This window comes from Anolis sagrei, chromosome X, assembly GCF_037176765.1.
Source record: "Anolis sagrei isolate rAnoSag1 chromosome X, rAnoSag1.mat, whole genome shotgun sequence".
NCBI classification, from domain to species: domain Eukaryota; kingdom Metazoa; phylum Chordata; class Lepidosauria; order Squamata; family Dactyloidae; genus Anolis; species Anolis sagrei.
In genome coordinates this window covers 99,191,000-99,199,316 of record NC_090034.1, presented here as the reverse complement: position 1 = coordinate 99,199,316, position 8,317 = coordinate 99,191,000, and the positions used below count along the sequence as shown (strand labels likewise).

Below are 8,317 nucleotides of genomic sequence, written 5' to 3'. Positions count from 1 at the left end.
TCAATCAATCAATTCATCTGGGCAATGTGAAAAATGCCAAGCTCCATGCAAGAGAAGGAACCAAAATTTATTCTAGGAAATGGAACTAGATTCAACGTGTTGCCATGAGGGCACCAGAAGAAGGACAGACGAGAAGCAGAAACGTTCATCGACTGGTGAAGTTGGGGGTCCTCATCACACACAGTGAGAACCTCCATTCAGATATGGATTCGTATTTCGTTGTTGTCAGAAGTCCGTCAACGTTAGTCCAACCCAGCTCTCCTGGACCCGTGGAGCCCCGCACATGGCCTGGGGTGGTTGGCGTCTCCGTTAAAAGCGATCAAAGCTAATTGCAGCCGACGTCGGGAGGGGTGGATTACTCCGACACGCTGCCAGCAGGTTGGACATCTTGCCTAAAGTCACCTCAAGCATATTGACCCCCTTCCCCTCCCCTTTTTCCCTCCGTGCTGCCCCCCTTTGCAGGCCCTCCCAGATTAGCCCCTGAAATATAGACCATGACAGCTGACATCACGGCCTTCCTTGCTTAAATCTTCCCCCTTTGGGTGGCACCTACCTCTTCTTTCCTCGTTCCCCCTTTTCTTCCCACCCTTTTGCCCCTCGGCCGCCGGACGCTCCTTCTTTTCGGTGGCCCCCTCCGAGGTCCACGCCGCTCCGGCCAAGGTGAGCCACTCCAGGTCTCTGCGGGACCGGCTTCTCCTACCTTCCTTTTTTCCCCCTGAACAGGAGATATATGATTATTTGCAACTGATCCAGCTTTAGAGGGGTTTAGCTCCCTTGATAAAATTATATCTAATGATTTAAAGTCCTTACGCTTGTAATGCAGCTTGGGGCGGCTTTATCACGCTTAATTAAAAGTCCTGCCAGAGGTTTCGAAGGGCCATTTTTAAAATTTCCTCCTCTCCGAACTGAGATCTTTTCCTTTTCCTTTTCAGCTCTTAGTTGACGAAAGGAAAAAAAATAGTCAAGCAGCTGATAGGAGAAAGTGGCCTTATTTTCCCTATCAGAGTTAGTGGCATTGTTTTCACTATTTGCAGCAAAAGAGGATTGATTAGAGTCGGTGACGATCATATTTGAATATTCAAGAAGTTATAGCCGGACGTTTCCTTCTATTGTACTTACCGTATATACTCGAATATAAGCCTAATTTTTCAGGCTGAAAAAGTTCCCCTCGGCTTATACTTGAGTCAAAGTTATTTATTATTTACTCTCTTATTAGTATTATTTTTATTACATGTATTATTTTACTCTATTATTATTACATTTATTATTTTACTCTAATATTGTTTTATTACATTTATTATTTTACTGTATTTCTATTATTACATTTATTATTTTAACTCTATTATTATTATCATTAAATTTATATTATTTTACTATTATTAGTATCTTACATTATTTTACTTTTATTATTTTTATTACATTTATTTTACTCTATTTATTATTATTATTACATTTATTATTTTACTCTATTTATTGTTATTATTTTACTCTAATGCTGTTTTATTACATTTATTATTTCACTCTATTATATTACATTTATTATTTTAACTATTATTATTAGTATCTTACATTATTGTATTTTTATTATTTTTATTACATTTATTTTACTCTATTTATTATTATTGTTATTACATTTTTTACTTTATTATTATTGTGATTATTACATTTACTTGCAGTTTGTCAAGATGGTCCTGACACGAAAAAAATTACATGTATTATTTTACTCTATTTATTGTTATTATTACATTTATTATTTTAACTCTATTATTATTAGTATCATAAGATTTACATTATTTTACTTTTATTATTTTTATTACATTTATTTTACTCTATTTATTATTATTGTTATTACATTTTTTTTGTTTATTATTATTGTAATTATTACATTTACTTGTAGTTTGTCAAATTGGTCCTGACACGAAAATAAATTACGTTTATTATTTTACTCTATTTATTGTTATTATTACATTTATTATTTCACACTATTATTATTACATTTATTATTTTACTGTATTTTTATTATTACATTTATTATTTTATCTCTATTATTATTAGTATATTACATTATTTTACTTTTATTATTTTTATTAAATTTATTTTACTCTATTTATTATTATTATTATTACATTTATTATTTTACTTTATTATTCTTGTTATTATTACATTTACTTGCAGTTTGTCATGTTGTTCCTGACATGGAAAAAATTATATTTATTATTTTACTCTAATATTGTTTTATTACATTTTATTATTTCACTCAATTATTATTACATTTATTATTTTACTGTATTTTTATTATTACATTTATTATTTTATTTTATTATTGTTGATATTATTACATTTACTTGCAGTTTGTCAAGTCGTTCCTGACACGAAAAAATTACATTTATTATTTTACTCTATTATTATTACATTTATTATTTTACTCTATTATTATTACATTTTATTGTTTCACTATTATTATTACACTTATTATTTTACTCTATTATTATTATATTTATTATTTTACTCTATTATTACATTTATTATTTTACTCTTATTATTAGTATCATTATATTTACATTATTACTCTTTTATTACTTTTAATAGATATATTTTACTCTATTTATTATTATTATTACGTTTATTATTTCACTATATTATTACTGTTATTATTACATTTACGTTATTTTACTCTATTATTATTAGTACCATTACACTAACATTATTTTACTCTTTATTATTTTTATTACATTTATTTGACTCTATTTATTATTATTACACTTATTATTTTACTCTTCATTATTACATTTATTATTTTACTTTTTTCTTATTGTTATACTACATTTATTATTTTACTCTATTTATTATTATTATCATTACATTTATTATTTTACTTTATTATTATTATTATTATTACTTTTATTATTTTACTTTTATTATTGTTATTATTACATTCATTTTTTACTCTATTATTACTGCATTTCTATTATTATTATTTTTATTACATTTATTATTTTACTATCTTTATTATTATGGGAAGGATACATAAGCACATTTACATTGAAGAAGGTTAGAATAATGGTTTAATCAGAGTTGGACAGCCTTATCTTAAATTATAGTTTTATGTAAACATTGAAAACATTGAACCTACTGATGTCTCAATTAATGTAATTTTATTGGTATCTATTTTTACTTTGAAATGTACCAGTAGCTGCTGCATTTCCCACCCTCGGCTTATACTCGAGTCAATACGTTTTCCCAGGTTTTTTGTGGCAAAATTAGGTGCCTCGGCTTATATTCAGGTCGGCTTATACTCGAGTATATACAGTACTGTAGTTACAAAGCAAAGTTGGGGGAATCTAACTTATGCTGCTATTTAACCAATAGATTACCAACCTTTCCTATCTATCTCAAAGTATACATACTTTGTTTTTGTAAAGAAAGCAGATTTGTTCAGTTAGGTCATGTTCCAGAAGCATTCTCTCCTGACGTTTCGCCCACATCTATGGCAGGCATCCTCAGAGGCTGTGAGGACAGTTGGAAACTAGGCAAGTGAGGTTTATATATCTGTGGAATAATGTCCAGGGTGGGAGAAAGAACTCTTGTCTGATTGAGGCAAGTGTGAATGTTGCAATTGTCCACCTTGGTTAGCATTGAATGGCCTTGCAGCTTCAAAGCCTGGCTGCTTCCTGGACACACCATATTATTGGAGAAGACAGAAATGTTAAATTTATAATCTCAGAAGCAAGTTGAAGGTACGGAAATGCTGGACCACTCTAACAACCACCATTTCAGACTACACAGAGAAGCCATTGAAATCCACAAGCATGTGGATAATTTCAACAGAAAGGAGGAAACCATGAAAATGAACAAAATCTGGCTACTGGTATTTAAAAAAACTCTAAAATCAGTATAGTAAATAAAGGGGAACACTCAGAAAATGGGAATTCCTGACATGAAACAATCAGGGCCAGCTTACACCTCTCAACAAAGGATTCCACCAGGCAAGAAGCAGGCAGGCTTTGAAGCTGCAAGGCCATTCAGTGCTAATCAAGGTGGCCAATTGCAACATTCACACTTGCCTCAAACAGAGAAGAGTTCTTTCTCCCACCCTGGACATTCCACAGTTATATAAACCTCACTTGCCTAGTTTTCAACAGACTCTGAGGTTGCCTGCAATAGATGTGGGCGAAACGTCAGGAGAGAATGCTTCTGGAACATGGAACACTAAAATCAGGATAATAAATAAAGAGGAACACTGAGAAAACAGGGGAATTCCTGACATGAAACAATCAGGGCCAACTAACACTTCCCAACAAAGGATTCCACCAGGCAGGAAGCAGCTAGGCATTGAAGCTGCAAGACCATTCAGTGCTAATCAAGGTGGCCAATTGTGACATTCACACTTACTTCAAGCAGACAAGAGTTCTTTCTCCCACATTCCACAGATATATAAACCTCACTTGCCTAGGTTCCAACAGACCTCCCAACCTCTGAGTTTGCCTGTCATAGATGTGGGCGAAACATCAGGAGAGAATGCTTCTGGAACATGGAACACTAAAATCAGGATAGTAAATAAAGAGGAACACTCAGAAAATGGGAATTCCTGACATGAAACAATCAGGGCCAACTAACACTTCCTAACAAACGATTCCACCAAGCAGGATGCAGCCAGGCTTTGAAGCTGCAAGACCATTCAGTGCTAATCAAGGTGGCCAATTGCAACATTCACACTTGCTTCAAGCAGACAAGAGGTTTTTTTCCCAGCCCGGACATTTCACAGATATATTAACCTCACTTGCCTAGTTTCTAACGTTTCATGGATAAGCTCCCTATGTCAGCTCCAGCTCCCCATGTGTGAACATGAGAGAAGCCTCCCACAAGGATGGTAAAACATCAACACCTCCAGGTGTCCCCTGGGCAACATCCTTGCAGAAAGCCAATTTAATGTCGAAGGCTTTCATGGCCGGAATCACTGGGTTGTTGCAGGTTTTTCCGGGTTATATGGCCATGTTCTAGAGGCATTTTCTCCTGACGTTTCGCCTGCATCTATGACAAGCATCCTCAGAGGTAGTGAGGTCACTACCTCTGAGGATGCTTGCCATAGATGCAGGTGAAACGTCAGGAGAAAATGCCTCTAGAACATGGTCATATAATCCGGCAAAACCTACAACAACCCAAAAAGCCAATTTTCTCACACCAGAAGTGACTTGCAGTTTCTCAAGTCACTCCTCACACACACACACACACACACACAAAAGGTGGCCAATTGCAACATTCACACTTGCCTCAAGCAGACAAGAGTTCTTTTTCCTATCCTGGACATTATTCCACAGATATATAAACCTCACTGTCCTAGTTTCCAACAGACCTCAACTTCTGAGGATACTTGCCATAGATGTGGGCGAAATGTCAGGAGAGAATGCTTCTGGAACACATCTAATCACCTCTCAACAAAAGATTGCCCCAGGCACTGTCAGGCCATCAAATGCTAATCAAGGTGGTCAGTTGAAACATTCACACCTACCTCCAACAGACAAGAATTCTTTGTCCCACTCTGGTCATTCCACATATAAACCCTTTTCCTTAGTTCCAACAGACCTCACTGCCTCTGAGGATGCCTGCCATAGATGTGGGCGAAATGTCAGGAGAGAATGCTTCTGGAACAACGTGGAAAACTCACAGCAATCCAAGAAATAGATACATCCCCAACTGTCATACAGGAGACACGGGGAAAGGGAAAGCCTCAGCCTATTCTAGGGTAACGAAATTGTTCCTTATTGAGGACTAGAGACTTGTGCAGTGTGGGGTTGGATTGCAACAAAAACATCATTAAAACCTATGAGCTGTGAATTTTTTTTAAAACGAATGCAACACAATTAACATAGTTGTTGTTGTTTCTTAATGAACTGAGCACCCGAAATCCATGGGTATCTATTGCAAATCTAGAAATCTCTCATTAAGTCGACGTCTGTGTTTACTGTCCCCTGTTTCTATCTGCAGTCTCCTTGCGGCCGTGGATCTGTTATCTAATCTCTCTCTCGATTGCCTAGCTTAACCTGTGCAAATTTAGGTTAGAGATGGGCAACTGGGACCGTTGTGTGGGATAATTTCCTCTCTGGGACAATTGGGAAGCTCCCTACTCCTGATTTAGGTTTGGGGTTCTGGACTTGAGAACCCCAAACCTAGATCAGAATTGGATAGAAGTTCAGGTGTCCAAACATACATATTTTTAGGATGTTAAAGAGTGTAAACTGGATCCGAAGCCTATGGAAAAAGGGAATTGCTAGTTGATTTCCAAGATCCGAAAAATTGCCTTTGTGGGGCACAGAAAAATGGGGGTTTTGGGGGATTCTGGAGGAATTTAGAACCAGTTTTGTGCAGAATGGTCCAACGTTTTTGTCATTTGGGAGTTGTAGTTGCTGAGATTTATAGTTTACCTTCAATCAAAGAGAATTCTGAACTCCACCGATGATGAAATCGAACCAAACTTGGCACACAGAACTCCAATGACCAACAGAAAATATTGGAAAGGTTTACTGGGCATTGACCTTGAGTTTGGGAGTTGTAGTTCACCTACATCCAGAGAGCACTGTGGACTCAAACAATGATGGGTCTGGGCCAAACTTGGCACGAATACTCCATATGCCCAAATATGAACACTGGGGGAGTTTGGGGAAAATAGACCGTGACATTTGGGAGTTGTAGTTGCTGGGATTTATAGTTAACCTACAATCAAAGAGCATTCTGAACTCCACCAATGTTGGAATTGAACCAAACCTGGCACACAGAATTCCCATGAAAATATTGGAAGGGTTTGATGGGCATTGGTCTTGAGTTTGGGAGTTGTAGTTCACCTACATCCAGAGAGCACTGTGGATTCAAACAATGATGGATCAGGACCAAACTTGGCACGAATACTCAATATGCCCAAATGTGAACACAGGTGGAGTTTGGGGGAAATAGACCTTGACATTTGGGAGTTGTAGTTGCTGGGATTTGTAGTTCACCTACAATTAAGGAGCCTTTTGAACCTCACCAACGATAGAATTGAACCAAATTTGACACACAGAACTACCATGACCAACAGAAAATACTGGAAGTGTTTGGTGGGCATTGACCTTGAGTTCTGGAGTTGTAGTTCATCAACATCCAGAGAGCACTGTGGACTCAAGCAATGAATCTGGACCAAACTCTACAGGAATACTCAATATGCCCAAATGTGAACACTGGTGGACTTTGGGGGGAAATAGACCTTGACATTTGGGAGTTGTAATTGCTGGGATTTATAGTTCACCTCCAATCAAAGAGCATTCTGAACCCCACCAAGTATAGAATTGGGTAAAACTTCCCACACAGAAACCCCATAACCAGCAGAAAATACTTAAGGCCATCCAATGCAGTCTTCTGATGGTTGCTGGCGACCCTTCCGACACCCCTTTGCGACCCCCCTGCAAAGGTCCTGTCCCCAAGGTTGGGAAACGCTGTCTGAGGTAATACCATCAAGGAAAAATATATGTTTTGTGCAGGATTTTCTATAGTATATGGAACTGCTCTTCAAGATTCTCAACTCTTGAAAGGAAAAAAAAAACATTTCCCATAAGTATTGTGGTTTCAATTCCATTTCTAATTCTTTTGGCAATTATAGATGTATAGCTACAGGGCAAAATGAGATTTTCCTCTAATTTTTGCAGCATTATAGGAACTTCAAACATAAATTGAGCACTTTAGAAAGCTTAAGCGGCTGAGGGGGGAAAGGAAAGGGCCTGAGTCTGTTAGGAATTGTGAGAGTTGAAGTCCAAAACACCTGGAGGGCCAAGGTTTGCCCATGCCTGGTTTAAAGGAATTGAGGAAATGGGACTATTTGGTGGTGAAGGATGAAAACGACAACTTACATGATTCCAACACATTCACCCAAGTAGGGCCAAAGTTCAGTAATTCTACAATGTAAATACTCTTTCAGTTTATAGCAGTCGAAATAAGCTGGGGACAATGGAAGGAAGCAGGAGAGATAATCTGGGACATTTAAACGTGAAACACAATAATATGACAGAAGCTTCACCGAGACGGTTGTTGCCAAACGGCTGCTTTCCACTTAGTTGTTACTGTCTCTTTAAATGATGTGTCCAAACTATAACAGCCTCAGTTTGGTCATATTGGCTTCTAGGGAAAGTTCAGGCATGATTTGCTTTCAGATGCATTCATTTCTCTTTTTGGGCATGTCCAGTGAATCTGGAAAACTCTCTCTCAGCACCACATTTGCAAAGAGCTCATTTTTCACCCCCATTCTGTAGTTTTTCTTCCAATTTTCCCAGCCCAGTCTAGAAACTGGTTC

At 37.0% G+C, this 8,317-nt stretch overlaps 1 protein-coding gene across 1 annotated transcript in view; it reads left to right on the top strand.

Moving 5' to 3' along the window:
• The first annotated feature begins 405 nt into the window (after window positions 1-405).
• LOC132780209 (homeobox protein otx5) overlaps window positions 406-8,317 on the top strand; it is a 60,968-nt gene continuing 53,056 nt past the window's right edge. The window contains exon 1 of the mRNA XM_060783790.2: window positions 406-660. The gene's annotated coding sequence lies outside the window, so the exon portion shown is untranslated. The remainder of the gene's footprint in view (window positions 661-8,317) is intronic.